General features: G+C 40.0%; 1 protein-coding gene across 5 annotated transcripts in view; it reads left to right on the top strand.

Moving 5' to 3' along the window:
- The first annotated feature begins 1713 nt into the window (after nt 1–1713).
- Nucleotides 1714–15762, top strand: part of ddr1 (discoidin domain receptor tyrosine kinase 1) — a 55035-nt gene continuing 40986 nt past the window's right edge. For 3 of the 5 annotated variants that reach the window (XM_058052906.2, XM_058052901.2, XM_058052899.2), the window contains exon 1: nt 1714–1985. The gene's annotated coding sequence lies outside the window, so the exon portion shown is untranslated. The remainder of the gene's footprint in view (nt 1986–15762) is intronic. The other 2 variants (XM_058052905.2, XM_058052904.2) reach the window with 1 other exon arrangement.

Genomic DNA, 15762 nt, shown 5'->3' with positions numbered 1-15762 from the left:
TTTGTGCTCTATAAAAGTATATTTTATAAGCTTTTTGTGAATTCTCGGTTTGTAAATATCGAAGAATATGAAAATAACCTACCGCTACAGACTGTAGTTATTCCCAGGAGAGCTCATTTTGTTTTGAAATACTTCAGTTACATCCCATAATAGGTCACAAAAGCAAAATAAATTAGCATATCAGTTCTCCGGTGTTAATCTAAGGTGTGGCCTAGCCTGTTAATGACCTACACAAGTACCAACACATACCCCCAGTACGGTCCGGGGGCCCTGGTATGGTCTAAAAATTACATAACCTATTAATTTACTAATTTGCGCTCTATAAAAGTATATTTTAGAAGCTTTTTGTGAATTCTCGGTTTGTAAATATCGAAGAATATGAAAATAACCTACCGCTACAGACTGTAGTTATTCCCAGGAGAGCTCATTTTGTTTTGAAATACTTCAGTTACATCCCATAATAGGTCACAACAGCAAAATAAATAAGCATATCAGTTCTCCGGTGTTAATCTAAGGTGTGGTCTAGCCTGTTAATGACCTACACAAGTACCAACACATACCCCCAGTACGGCCCGGGGGTCCTGGTATGGTCTAAAAATTACATAACCTATTAATTTACTAATTTGCGCTCTATAAAAGTATATTTTATAAGCTTTTTGTGAATTCTCGGTTTGTAAATATCGAAGAATATGAAAATAACCTACCGCTACAGACTGTAGTTATTCCCAGGAGAGCTCATTTTGTTTTGAAATACTTCAGTTACATCCCATAATAGGTCACAAAAGCAAAGTAAATAAGCATATCAGTTCTCCGGTGTTAATCAAAGGTGTGGCCTAGCCTGTTAATGACCTACACAAGTACCAACACATACCCAAATTAGCAGTCAGATACAGGCTTTTTTGGCGCAAAACAGCATAAACACACATGCAAAGCAGCTCTTGTGTGAAACGCAAATTTCCCTCCTCATTTCTTGGTCCTGCCTCGGGGTCCAGTATCAACAACGCTAAGGCGGGCTGTGTTTTACTGCAAACCCTTCAATCTGAGTCATTATAGCCCAGGGCCAGTAATGCTATACAGTTACACCACCAATGCTCTGTAATAAAGTTTATTTCAGAGGCTGCGGATGAGCAGGAAATGGGCTAAAGCGGGTGGTTGATAACACAAAAATGGCACTTTACTGTTTATGTTAACAAATAATGTACCAAGCTAAAGGTTAACATGTGTTATGATCCCTAAAGGCATGAAAATGTTGTTGTTAAAATATATAATGATTATTTTTCAGTTTAAGTAAATCAATCTTTTAAAACTATGTCTATCTGGAAGATATATATCAAGCAGAACAAACTGTATTTTTATTTAACCTTTTAAAGGTCAGCTTGTTTACATAATTAAAAAAAATAAAGTAAATGTCAAGGTTTACGGTTTGAATGGGAAAAGCAGCACCATCTAGTGGTACTACTTTTAATACATTAAAATTAAATATAAATTTAAATATTAATATAAAGCATTACTTTGGTTTATGTTAATCTAAATGTGGTCATGTGATGTACATTTTTCAAAAGCGTCACAGACAAGCACCGAATTTCAGCCACCGACCCCGCCCACCAAAGCTTCCGATTGGACGAGGTGCCCCGACTTGAATATCCAATGAGGCACCTTGCTCTTGAGCTGTGATTGGCCGTAGCCGGTGCAGTTATGTAAATGAGCACCTGGTGGCGCCCGCTGGGCTGCAGAGCGAAGCAGGCAGGCTAGCGAGCAGGACTCCAGTCTCACATTCAGGGACGGACACAAACGTATGGACGGCAAGACGCCCTTTTCTCTCAATTAAAGTTCCTTGACATTTTATTTACCACGTTTATAACAAGGACTTTTCCTTTGGTGACAAAGTGGGAGTGCGACGCCGTGCGTCCAGCTATCAAGTTCGGTTGTGTTGGACATTGTGGACACTTCCATAAAGCGAAAAGTTTGAAGTGGATCTTTTTAAGGTGAGTTTGTGTCTTTCGTTTAATTTGAAACGGTTGTTTTGTTTGTGTGTTTGCTTGTTTGTGTGGCGTCCCTGAGTCTCTCGGAGCTTTGGACGCCCGCCAGTGATCCCTAACCAGGCGCATAGGTGGTGTTACATTGCGCCTGTGTCGTGCAGTAGAAATATTAAACTACTGCGTATCTGAAATGCCCTGACAGTATGCATCACAGACTGGATTTACAGCAAACTAATGCAGCAGCAGTAGCATCAAGATGCATTTAGTCTTTGGTGCATACACATTACCAGGAACTTTTAGCACCAGGAATTTATTTACTGGCTAAAAAAGTTCCTGCTAATCTGTCTGGTTTGTGTTTTCACTGCCTCTCAAAAAGTATTTTAATGTGAGGTTTGGGGCAAATTGATGCATATGTCTGTTTTTGTGCAGATGTTTCATGCTAAGCTAATTTGTGGAGCAGTTGAGAATTGCTAAATGTTTTCTAAATCAGTCAATTATACAAAACATGAATATTAAATGCATAAATAAATGAAAATCAACAATTTAATAGCACTAAATGTTTAGAAACATCTCACTTAATAACTGTTAATAGTGCCTTCCCTCCAATATTTCCTGGAACTAGCTTGCGTTTGTTCCTTGAAATCTGAAAAGTCCTATCCCACATTTTCATTCATTCATTTTCTACCGCTTTTTCCTCACGAGGGTCGCGGGGGGGTGGGGGGGGGGTGCTGGAGCCTATCCCAGCTGTCTTCAGGCGAGAGGCGGGGTACACCCTGGACTGGTCGCCAGCCAATCACAGGGCACACATAGACAAACAACCATTCACACTCACATTCATACCTATGGACAATTTGGAGAGAATTTTGGAATGTGGGAGGAAACCGGAGTACCCGGAGAAAACTCACACATGCACGGGGAGAACATGCAAACTCCACACAGAGATGCCCAAGGGTGGAATTGAACCCTGGTCTCCTAGCTGTGAGGTCTAACCACTATACCGCCGTGCCGCCCCTATCCCACATTTTAATTTTGTAATTTCTTTTTTCAACCTGGATAATGTGCCAAGGTTTTTCCAAATCCCGGGTAAATGAGAGAAGTTCCTGGAGCGTATCTAAAATAAAGAGCTGCATTCCTCTTGTGTTTCTTCACGTGACGGCTCCTTCACAAAGAAACACACAAACAAAAGCCATTCTTTCTCCTTTGGGAGCAATAAAAGTGTCCAGCATTTATGGTCGCCTCCACACATCCAGGTGTTGGCTGCTGCACCCACCCATATATTAACCTCATGACCCCGACACAGCATCTCAGGTGACCTCACATGACATCATCATCATCACACATGGTTCTGCTTTAGGTGGAAATAGAACCAAACCTGGCCATCCACCACCTGAGACGTCATGTGAAAACACGGCCATAAGTTAACAAATTGAGCAGGAAATGTTTTGCTTTGTGGGGAAACAGGACAGGGGGTTGCTCTTTTTTTGGTACAGCTAATGGCTTCTTGCTATCCCGTGGGAGTGTCACATATGATGGCGCTTCATATGCACTAAACTTCCCAGTTCCGTGGCAACACAGGAATTTTGTGCATGACAAGTTTTGCACTCATCTGCAATGTCTTTATACTGCCACAAGTGTAATAAAATAAATACTGTGATAAAAATTTGAAATTCTGTGATAAAAAAGTGGAAATTCTGAGATGAGAAGTCGTAATTCTGAGATGAGAAGTCGTAATGCTGAGATGAGAAGTCAAAATGCTGAGATTCAAAGTGCAAATTCTGGGATAAGAAATTTTAAATTCTAAGAAGTTGAATTCATGAGATAAAAAGTCATAATTCTGAGATGAGAAAAGGAAATTCTGAGATGAGAAGTCGAAATTCTGAGATGAGAAGTCGAAATTCTGAGATGAGAAGTTTAAATTCTGAGATGAGAAGTTTAAATTCTGAGATGAGAAGTTTAAATTCTGAGATCAAAAATGTGAAATTCTGAGATCAAAAATGTGAAATTCTGAGATCAAAAATGTGAAATTCTGAGATAAAAAATGTGAAATTCTGAGATCAAAAATGTGAAATTCTGAGATAAAAAAATTGAAATACTAAGAAGTGGAATTTATTAGATAAAGTCATAATTCTGAGAGAAGTGGAAATTCTGAGATAAAAAGTCAAAATTCTGAGATGAGAAGTCGAAATTCTGAGAAGTTGAATTTGAGATAAAAAGTCATAATTATGAGATAAGAAAGTCAAAACAATGAGATAAATAGTCATAATTATGAGATACAAACTGCACATGTGTCACAGGTGCCCCCTTCTTCAAAAATGGCAACAATTGTAAGCAAGGTGGGTTTCTTATCTCATAATTTTGACTTTTTTATCTCATAAGGTTTACTTTTTATCTGTATAATTATGACTTACTATTGGGATAACCTTTTTTTTCAGTGGCGAAAACCGATAATATTTGGGTTGCATTATTTTTAATGCTTTGAAGAGCTATTTTCATAAATTCCCTAATACAGTGTTCATTCGGGGCTGCTGGAGCCTATCCCAGCTGTCTTCAGGCAAGAGGCAGGGTACACCCTGGACTGGTCGTGCAGCCAATCACAGGGCACATATAGACAAACAACCATTCACACTCACATTCATACCTATGGACAATTTGGAGTCGCCAATTAACCTAGCATGTTTTTGGAATGTGGGAGGAAACCGGAGTACCCGGAGAAAACCCATGCATGTGAAGGAGAACATGCAAATTCCACACAGAGATGGCCGAGGATGGAATCGAACTCGGGTCTCCTAGAAACCTACATGCTAACCACTCATACACCATGCATCCCCCTAATACAGTATATATTCCCTAATATACACTTTGCACTTGTCCAATGTAGTCGATGCCATTAATATCACTCTCAACTTCATAACAAAGTGCGGGATAAAAAACTCTGTTATTAGCGTACTGATAGACCTCCAGGCTTTTATTCTGCTCTGTTCAGCCAAGCCTGCTTTTGGCCATATACAGTACACGGGACGGGCTCATCTAGTTGAGGTATGTCATAGGTAATATTATGTTTATCAGGAATGAAAATGCAGAATCTCAAAAGTAAGCATTTGAGCACCGCTTCTGTGTAGCCAGTGAGCGAGAGAGGTGATGGAGTTTTCTGTAGTTTGGTGCTCATTAACACGCTCTAGGGACATATATTGCTGTTATTGCATCATTTTAAAAAAAAAGGCACTATTGCATATTAGGGCACATTTTAATTTGCCACAGAATTTAATGAAATTCAGTCATAGACTATGCCAGACGTATCTATCTATCTATCTATCTATCTATCTATCCATCTATCCATCTATCCATCTATCTAGGTAGCTCTCATCTTTCAACAGAATGAAAGTCTTGTCTCCTTGACGTTAGACGTAAATGAAAGAGTTGGAGAACAAGACAGCAAATTTCTTGCTGCACTTTCACATATAAAAACCAGTAGACGTGTTATTGGCAAGAAGTTTACCCTTTTACTTTTATAGGCCTTGAGCTTTTGGTTAAAAGGGAAATAAAAATGGAAGGCCAAGGGAAAAGGGAAGGTGGGGGTCCGCTCAGTGTTGGTACACATCCCCACCGGTGGCATACGCAGTTTTGTGGTTCCTGGTTTAATGGTCGTTTGGCTGCTAATTTCAACCACGGGGTCTCTCTTGGGAGCCGTTGTACTCTTTGTAATTGCTGTTTATGTATTGTGCGGTCGAGCGCAGGGAACACAAGAATATGTCAAATGGCCAGAAAGACAGCCGGGATAGGCTCTAGCATATGAGGATAAGCGGAATAGAAAATGGTTGGATAGGATCGCTAAATGTTTGAGTAAATTTGGGCACTTCATTCATGCATTCATTTATTCATTTATTCATTTTCTACCGCTTTTTTCTCACGAGGGTCGCGGGGGTGCTGGAGCCTATCCCAGCTGTCTTTGTGCGAGAGGCGGGGTACACCCTGGACTGGTCGCCAGCCAATCACAGGGCACATATAGACAAATAAAATAAGATAAATATGGGCACTTGTCATTATTAATTAGTTTTTGTGTCTTGGAGAAAATTTTTTATTATTATTATTCAAAAATTATTTAGAATTTAACATATCTATATAGGATTAGCGTTAGATTCTTCCAATGATAAGAAAATGACTTAAATGATAAAACGTAAACAAGCCAAGTTGACTGCACGCTACGGCAGATAAGTACGTATATAAGATGTTTCAAATACTTAAAAAATAGCTTGTTCTAGCGCATTGTTGTCATTTTTTCCCCTCTAAGCAACGGTGTCCTCCAGGGATTACTACTAGGCTCCCTGATATTTACACAATGTCATCCCTTTTTCATGTAACGATTGCCATTTATTTGCTGTTAGCCATCCATCTTTTCATCAAAACATTTTCTAACGCTTATCCTCACGAGGGTTGCGTTGCGAGGGGTGCTGGAGCCTATTCCAGCTGTCTTCGGGTTACAGGGCACATATAGACAAACAACCATTCACACTCACATTCATACCTATGGACAATTTGGAGTCGCCAATTAATTAACCTAGCATGTTCTTGGAATATGGGAAGAAACCGGAGTACCCGGAGAAAACCCACGCATGCACGGTGAGAACATGAAAACTCCACACACAGATGGCCGAGTGTGGTATTGAACCAAACGGGAATCTGATTTTTGAAACAAATTTCCATCAGAAATAATAGAAATACAAAAAAAACTGTGCCTGATTCAAACTTACAGCTTTAATTAGAAACATTTAGTCCTCCCTCCTGTTATCAGTACAGCATGACAACCACAAAATTCCTAACTTAAATGGCGAATGCTGACATTTGTTGCAAGTGTAAAAAGAAGTGAAAATGGAACAGAACAATACATTCTACTTTAACTTTGATAACAAGCGATAAGCACTAAACACCTCACCATGAGGCTTTTATTGTGGAATAAATGTCGCTAAAAGGCAATAATAATTAATAATAATTAATTAATAATTTGGTAATGCTCGCCGAAATGATCTGTGGGTTTAGCACGATATATATCTCGCCGCCAGCCACGCTCTTGCGGGTTTCGTGCAACATTTCAGGCATACTTTTGGTCAAATAGCACTGGTTAGTCTAACCCCAGTTGATCATTGACCTCCGTCTCTGTTGACGCTTCATCCACTCCATTGTTTTGTGGGTGGAACAATCTTTTATCTTTATTCCCCCTGTGCTTTTTGGCTTCCGTGAAAAGGCTTAAAGAGAAGTGGACGCGAGTTCAAACCTCCCAAGTATTAAATCCTGGACAATGTTGCTTTGAGTTGGTTTGTCCCAGTTGCCTGGTTCTCACACGGCTGGTTAACCACAGCAAGAGGACAATGGTCACGTTGGTGGTTTTGCGTTCCTTAAAGGTCGTAATTCAATTTTGACTTTTAACTTCTGTTCCTGTCTGTGCTTTTCACGGGAATACGAGACAGAACTGTCCAGATTCCCGTCCAGTCTAGACCTTTCAATTCAATTGTCGTATGTGTTTATTGTGTTAACAAGAGGCGGCACTTTAAAGTAGATTTCCGACTCTTCTTTCTATCTCACTCATACTTCAACTTTTTCTGTCTTCAACATTATTTCTCACTTTCTAATTATCTCAGCCAAGGAGCTTAAATCATTATTCATTTGTTGATTGTGGACTAATCATGTTATTAGCAAACACAGTATGCTAGCTGTAAATAACAGCTAAACAAAGTTGTGTTTTTTTCAATAATTAATTAATAAATAGCTGCTGTTTTGTGGTTGACTGTGGACTATTATTAGTCAGAAATATTGAAAGACATGTTATAAGTAGTATTTTGGTCACTAGTTATGAGTAATATTACATTGATGAGACATGATATTAGATTAGCTTACCTTCACACTGCATGGAGTCAGCCATGGAATATCTCCTACCAATCCATGTGGAAGTGGTAACTTTTTTGGCCTGTCCTTCCCGATCTGATTGAAACCATTATGTTTTTTGAATAACTAAATTCAGGGTGGACGAGTGGTTGGCACGCAGGCCTCACAACTAGGAGACCCGGGTTCAATTCCACTGTCCATCTCTGTGCGGAGTTTGCATGTTCTCCCCGTGCTTGCGTGGGTTTTCTCCGGGTACTCCCGTTTCCTCCCACATTCCAAAAACATGCTCGGTTAATTTCCGACTCCAAATTGTCCATAGGTATGAATGTGAGTGTGAATGGTTGTTTGTCTATATGTGCCCTGTGATTGGCTGGCGACCAGTCCTCTCGCCCGAAGACAGCTGGGATAGACTCCAGCACCCCCCGTGACCCTTGTGAGGATAAGCGGGAGAAAACGAATGAATGAATAACTACATGTAAATTCAAGGCTACTGTAACCAGTTAGCTAGGTAGCTAGCTAAAGCTTGTGTTCCTTTATGTGTAGCCTGCAAAGCATTGTAAACAAAAGACGAAATAGGAATATAAAGGTGACTATAGGGGTGTTATTTCATGTCTACGGTGCTCCAATAATGGTAAAATCATATTTAGAAAGTCATAAACAGGTTTACTATGGTTGGAAAAAGGAAAAATATCCAATTAATAATATTGAATCTTACTTTTGTTATTGTGTCTGTCATATTATTTTTTTACAAGGTGAATTTGTTATGATGTAGTGTGAAGTAAGTGGAGGGATGTGTTTTGCAGGATAGTTCTGGAGGTCATTGGAGGTACTTAAAAACATCAGACGGTTCTAAAAGCACACGCAGCAGAACACATTAAGCAATTATTGTCACAATATGGACATACGTAGAAGGTTTTTTTGGACAATATGTAGGCAGTGGGTATATTGTGTATGACCAAGCCCATACTGCAAGTAGTCTTTTTCCTAGCATCTAACATCAGGACCGAGATTCTCCATCATCATCTCAATATCTCCCTTTGAAGCAGCAGCAGCTCTACATGATTTATTGCCGCCCCCCCACGCCTCCACTTATCCATCTCATCCTGGCGTCTCTTCCACTCTCCATGTTCCTCTGCTCATTTATCAGCTTTCCTTGTCCCGTCGAGGGTGCTCTGGTAAGATAGCGTCAAGGCTGCTGGCGTGTGCATGCCCACGAAAAAAAATAAAAAAGTTATTTTGGCTTGCTGAGTTTTACTTCAAAGAATTTCTGTCATTTGTCTTCTATCATATTTTGGCGCACAGCCTCGTTGTCGCTCAGGGCTCTGCAAAAAAAGGAAAAAAAAATCCATCTGCCTGTAGAATTAGATGTAAACAAGTTCATGTTACGCTCTACCAGACACAATTCTCTGAAGAAAACCTCCATGTTTGGAGTCAGGATTAACAACCCAATTGACATTTGACGATTTTAGCAACTCACTATATAATATATAACAACTTCATTTTTGATAATGATTCGGAGTGCATGAGAAAGTGAAAAGGAAAACACGAGTACTCTCTTTGACCACATGGTCATTTATTAAATTGTACTATATGTTGCACAACACAGCAGCAATGTTGTAACTTCTTAGCCAGCATATCACTGATGAGTAATAATAATAATACAGCTGAAGTTATATATACATCATATTATATGTAAATGGAGAATTGTTGGTGCTCTTTGGAGTATTTTACAGAAGTGGGTCCCACATATGTACAATACTGAGTTGTCTCTTTTTATCTGTTTTGATATCTTTAGAATGCACAGAAAAGAGACATGAGGATTCATGTCTAACAGAAGGATTATGGATTTATTAAAAGAACATCAGGAGGTCATCTACAGCCACAGTCAATGTTTGGAAGCTTGCCTGGCATTTATATTAGTAGACTACACACCTGGCAACCATAGAAGACTGAATAGAGGTGTTAAACAAAGCATTTTCGGATTCCTCATGCATTTTCTGTTTTTGTTAGAAGATACTTGAGTCTGCAGAAGGTCAAAGTTCATGACAAATTTCTGTCAATGCTTTGCCATTTGTACTTTTCATTAATTGAAGGGGTATATCCAAGATTATTGAGCTTTTTTCTGTCCACATTGTACTTTAGTTTGCTTTTTCATCTTCTCAAGTCTTCAAATTGTGACTCACTTTCTTTCGCTCTCTCTCACACACACGAAAATGCACACACCTCTTGTGACAGGGTAATAATCACTACAACCTCCTGGCAAACTATTCCAATCCTGTAGAATAGGAACAAGGAACACTAAGTCGTGCTTCGCATCAAAGCTTTGCCTTCTAAAATGTCTTAATAAGTCTTGTCTAAGTGAGTAGGTTGATCTGTCTTCACATCCGGGGGGGGGGGGGATCTTAAGGGTGGTTTGAAGGGTCACATTAGCAAGGAGGAGCTTGTTAGTCGAGGAGTGTCAGCCTGTGCCCAAGGCGTACTGTTCCTTTTTTTTTTTTTTAACTTTAATCCAGTTGCTATCATTGTTTGATCACAATTTAGCTTTAAACCACAGTGTTTGGCTGCACGGCGGATGAGTGGATAGCACACAGGCCTCACAGCTAGGAGACCCGAGTTTGATTCTATCTCTGTGTAGAGTTTACATGTTCTCTCCCGTGCATGCGTGGGTTATCTCCGGGTACTCCGGTTTCTTCACACATTCCAAAAAAATGACAATGACAATCTCCTGCCATTCCATGTGGAAGTGGTAATTTTTTTGGCTTGTCCTTCCCAATCTGATTGAAACCATTACGTTTTTTTGAATAACTAAATTCACGGCTGCATGTTGGACGAGTGGTTAGCACGCAGGCCTCACAGCTAGGAGACCCAAGTTCAATTCCACTCTCTGCCATCTCTGTGTGGGTTGGGCATGCGTGGGTTTTCTCCGGGTACTCCGGTTTCCTCCCACATTCCAAAAACATGCTAGGTTAATTGGCGACTCCAAATTGTCCATAGGTATGAATGTGAGTGTGAATGGTTGTTTGTCTATATGTGCCCTGTGATTGGCTAGCGACCAGTTCAGGGTGTACCCCGCCTCTCGCCCGAAGACAGCTGGGATAGGCTCCAGCACCCCTGCGACCCTCGTGAGGATAAGCGGTAGAAAACGAATGAATGAATAACTAAATTCAAGGCTACTGTAACGAGTTAGCTAGGTAGCTAGCTAAAGCTTGTGTTCCTTTATGTGAAGCCTGTATATCATAGTTGAGCAAAGCAAAGTAAACAAAAGATGAAATAGGAGTATAAAGGTGACTATAGGGGTGTTATTTCATGTCTACGGGGCTCCAATAATGGTAAAATCATATTTAGAAAGTCATAAACAGGAGTCATAAACTGAATGAATGAATGAATCCACAGTGTTTCTGTCTTGTCAGATGACAAAAGGCCTGCTGTTTTTCTCTTCACTTTTGACTCAGAATGCTGAGCTCCACTAAAGTTTTTCCTTCGTCTCATCGTGTTTCTATTCTCTGGTTGATGATTCATTCTGCTGCCCACCTCCCCACCCAAAGTCTCTCCGCTCCATTACCTCCTCGGACCGTTTTCTCTCCCGGGGTCATTGTGTGAGAGTCGCACTGGGCTGTCACATGCTTCTTGCTTCCCAAGCAGGTGTTGGCGAGAATGTGCAAATTGAATTCTGGGATTGCGTCTCAAACTCATGAAGAGAGGCATCCACAGACACTGACATGTTAATACTGGCACATACCTGTATTTGCTCTTATCTCATTATGAGTTTCAAAAGCACAAGTACCACTAAGGTGTTCTTATTATCGGGTAGGATCGAAGGTCACTCTGAGGGGGAGGGTGTACTCCTGAGAAAATGTCAAATTAGCACTTTTTAGGTACACTTTTTAGTGGTTTAAACTGAGGGTTCATCCCTTCAGATGATATATGTAATCGTAATAAAATGGTAGAATTGCAAGAATAATCTTGAAAGTTTAGTAGAATAAATTAGATTTATCTTGTAGGTTTGAATTGTAATTTTAGTACAAATACATTTGTAGCATTCGAAGGAAAATGTAATTTTACTGAGAATACTAAATATGAAAAAAAAGTTAATTGAATTAATTTTAACTTAAAATTTTTAACAATTAATTTTTTTAACATAAAATTTATAGAATAATGTTGACATTTTATGAAAAATTAAGTCATAATTTTTACAGATATAGCATTGCTATACTACAAGAAAAATATGGTCATTTAAAAAGACATTGTATGACAAGAATAATGTGTAAATGTAACCAAAATAAGAAGGTGGTATTACAAGAATATTATTATAATATGACATAAATAATAGTACATGGATAAACAGTTTGACAGAAAATGAAATAGTCAATTGTTTTTGTCACGTCATCACATTATTATGAAGAATGACTGATGACAAACTCAACAGTTTGTGCGACTGCGCTCACTACAAAGTAAAAACAGTTGAGAAAAGAACCATGATGGCGTAGGTGAAAGTGGTTGTCATAGTAACCACAGAAACCCCTCATCGTTATCACACTTGGCTAGTGATGGTCTCCAATGAGGCGCTCTCTGTGCAAAGCGTATGGAAATGACTGTATAGAACTAAAAGGCTCATATTAAGCGGTTTGGGCCTGAATTGTGCTTTTTTTTTTAAATCGAGTGCCTGAGTGTGTGCAGAAAGCGAGGCGCCACTCCTCTTCATTCCTGCTGGATCGTACAAAAGAGGGAAAGTGAAGTGGAGGGTGATTGCACGGCATGTAGTGACATGTGTGAGGATTCTCAGCACCCGCCGATCCAAAAACAGTGGTTTTCAGTTGAGACTTGTTTTGTTGTTGTTTTTCTTATTGTAACACGTAGAGCTTCTATTCTACATTTACAGTATTTTTATTAATCGGCAACCTCAACTTTTCTAGGTTTTGGTTCCAAAACGAGCCACATGCCCCTAAGTAAGAGTAGTAAGGATAATTCATAATGACGCCTACAGAGAACATATTAACTCCTTATTTCTAAAATCACATATACTTGCTGATATAGTTAATCTTCAAACAGCTAAAATAATGCATAAGGCTAAAAATAACCAATTACCTAAAAATGTCATCCAATACTTCTCTACAAGAGAGGAGAAATATGATCTCAGGGAAGAACTACATTTGAAACACTTATATATGCTCGGACTACGTTAAAAAGCCATAGCATTTCAGTATGTGGAATCAAACTATGGAATGGATTGAGTAAGACCCTCAAACAATGCACAACGATGAGCCAATTCAAGAAACAATACAAGCAGTTGATGTTTGCTAAATACAAGGATGAAGAGTCTTGAACCAGTCATGATGTGCTATACATATCACTATATTGACACTTACTATGGTACCCATTATGTCATTGGATGCTCATATCACCTCGTACTTCGGTACGGGACAAAAAAAGAAAAAGAAAAATTAGAAAAGCAGGAAGTGAACAAATGTAACAGTTACTGATTGTAAAAGTACCAGATGGAGGGGTAGGATTTAATAAGCTTTGCTTCTTCCTACTCCTTTTGGACATGTGGAACTGTGAACTGATTATGTGATGCATTCAATTGTAATCTGATGCATGTTCAAATGAAATAAAACCATTACCATTACATGCAAACTCCGCTTGGGCATCTCTGTGTGTCTCCGTGCATGTCAAGGTTTTCTCCGAGTACAACATTCCATGTTGGGTTAATTGGTGACCCCACTACTTAGAATGTGAGTGTGAATGATTGTTTGTCAATATCTGCCCTGTGATTGGCTGGCGACCAGTCCGGGGTGTACCCAGCCTGTCGCCTGAAGACAGCTGGGATAGGCTCCAGCATACCCCTGCCATCCTTGTGAGGATAAGCTGTTTAACTGGACAGAAATTGTAAGATGGAAAACAAAGTAGCCATATGCCCATGTATGTTACGATGCCACGTTATTAGTAATGCTATCATGAAACATTATCCACGGTTAACTATGAAGTGCTAGGCTAACATATGGACTGACAAACACTTTTAGTAGATTGAAAACATGAAAGGAAATGTGTTTTTGGCCTCCAGGGTGTTGCAATGTTTTCTGTGGGCGATGATGAAGGCATTCTTGGCCAGGCAGTCCAAAGCTGCGGTAATCAGTCACCATTTGTTGCATTGCACAGCACTGAGAGGCATTAAGTGGACCTGCTAGTCCTCATCGATTTGCGGCTTTGTGTAGCTTCACGCTAACAAACCTCCTTCATAGGTTTCTCTCTCTAAAACCCTGTATCCAATTATTAAACCCAATTGTGTCTTCATTCGGGTGTATTTCCTCCGTCTTTAATGAGTCGCTTAGCGTGCAGCACAAATTATTCCAGGAAGTGTTCATCCTGCTATGCCCCGGGTTTGCATCATCATGATTCACCAGCTTCTCCACTCACTTTCCTTTTGTTTCTTCTCTCTTGAGGTATAAAAGTGTTTTCTCATTAGTTTCTCTGCAGCCATTGTGGCCGTCTTCCTTCCTTTTAAGTGACTCATAATCCATCCACCCTCTTGTAGCACTCATATTGGCGCTACATACCGCCGCTGTGACTTACACTTCCTGGTATTGAAGAATACTGTGTGTACACGCGTGTGTGGAATTTGTTGACTACAAAACACTGAAATCAATCTTAAGTATGCGGGGGTGCACGGCGGAAGAGTGGTTAGCATGCAGGCCTCACAGCTAGGAGACCAGGGTTCAATTCCACCCTCGGCCATCTCTGTGTATTGAGCTTTTCCCTTTGCCTTTTAGCGACATTTATTCCACAATAAAAGCCTCATGGTGAGGTGTTTAGTGCTTATCGCTTGTTATCAAAGTTAAAGTAGAATGTATTGTTCTGTTCCATTTTCACTTCTTTTTACACTTGCAACAAATGTCGGCATTCGCCATTTAAGTTAGGAATTTGTGGTTGTCATGCTGTACTGATAACAGGAGGGAGGACTAAATGTTCCTAATTAAGGCTGTAAGTTTGAATCAGGCACAGTTTTTTTTTGTATTTTTATTATTTCTGATGGAAATTTGTTGGATGGAAATCAGATTCCCATTTGGTTCGATTCCACCCTCGGCCATCTGTGTGTGGAGTTTTCATGTTCTCACCGTGCATGCGTGGGTTTTCTCCGGGTACTCCGGTTTCCTCCCACATTCCAAAAACATGCTAGGTTAATTGGCGACTCCAAATTGTCCATAGGTATGAATGTGAGTGTGAATGGTTGTTTGTCTATATGTGCCCTGTGATTGGCTGGCGACCAGTCCAGGGTGTACCCCGCCTCTCGCTCAAAGACAGCTGGGATAGGCTCCAGCACACCCCCACAACCCTCTCTTGAGGAAAAGCGGTAAAAAATGAATGAATGAATCTTAAGTGGCATTTGACCTCAAGAGGGACAGATGTAGTCGTTGCGGCGGCTCCATAACGTAACATATCGACCTCTCGTCTATAATGTTGGTGCACCATGGAGACCATGGCTTTTGGTACTAGCATCAGTTCTAATTGTACTGACCTTGATTTATTGTTGACTTAGCGCTCGGGCAGTTGAGATAATGAGTCATGTTGTCACGGTTCATTGCACATGGGTTGGTCCAAATACACATTGCGCAATACTCAGTCTGCATCATTTGAGGATTGGTTTTGGAGGCCTAAAAAAGGCCAGCATTGTTAGTCCAGTGAATGACATCATGACACGTCCATCACATGACCAATGTCTCCAGGCACTGAGTATGGTGGAGGCTGGGTTGAGCTACAGTGATACATTCAAGCGTATAGGCTGCTACCAACCCACAATCGGACACGTGCATGTTGATGATAGGCCGCATCCAGGGAAAGAGTTAGTACTACAGTAAAGTCTCGTTATATCGATATAATTTATAACGAATTACTGCTTATTACGATACTA

Source organism: Doryrhamphus excisus, linkage group LG5, assembly GCF_037039965.1.
Source record: "Doryrhamphus excisus strain RoL-2023G ecotype Guam linkage group LG5, RoL_Dexc_Guam_v1.1, whole genome shotgun sequence".
Taxonomy (NCBI): domain Eukaryota; kingdom Metazoa; phylum Chordata; class Actinopteri; order Syngnathiformes; family Syngnathidae; genus Doryrhamphus; species Doryrhamphus excisus.
The sequence above is the reverse complement of the archived record's forward strand: the minus strand, read 5'-3'. Positions and strand labels throughout refer to the sequence as shown.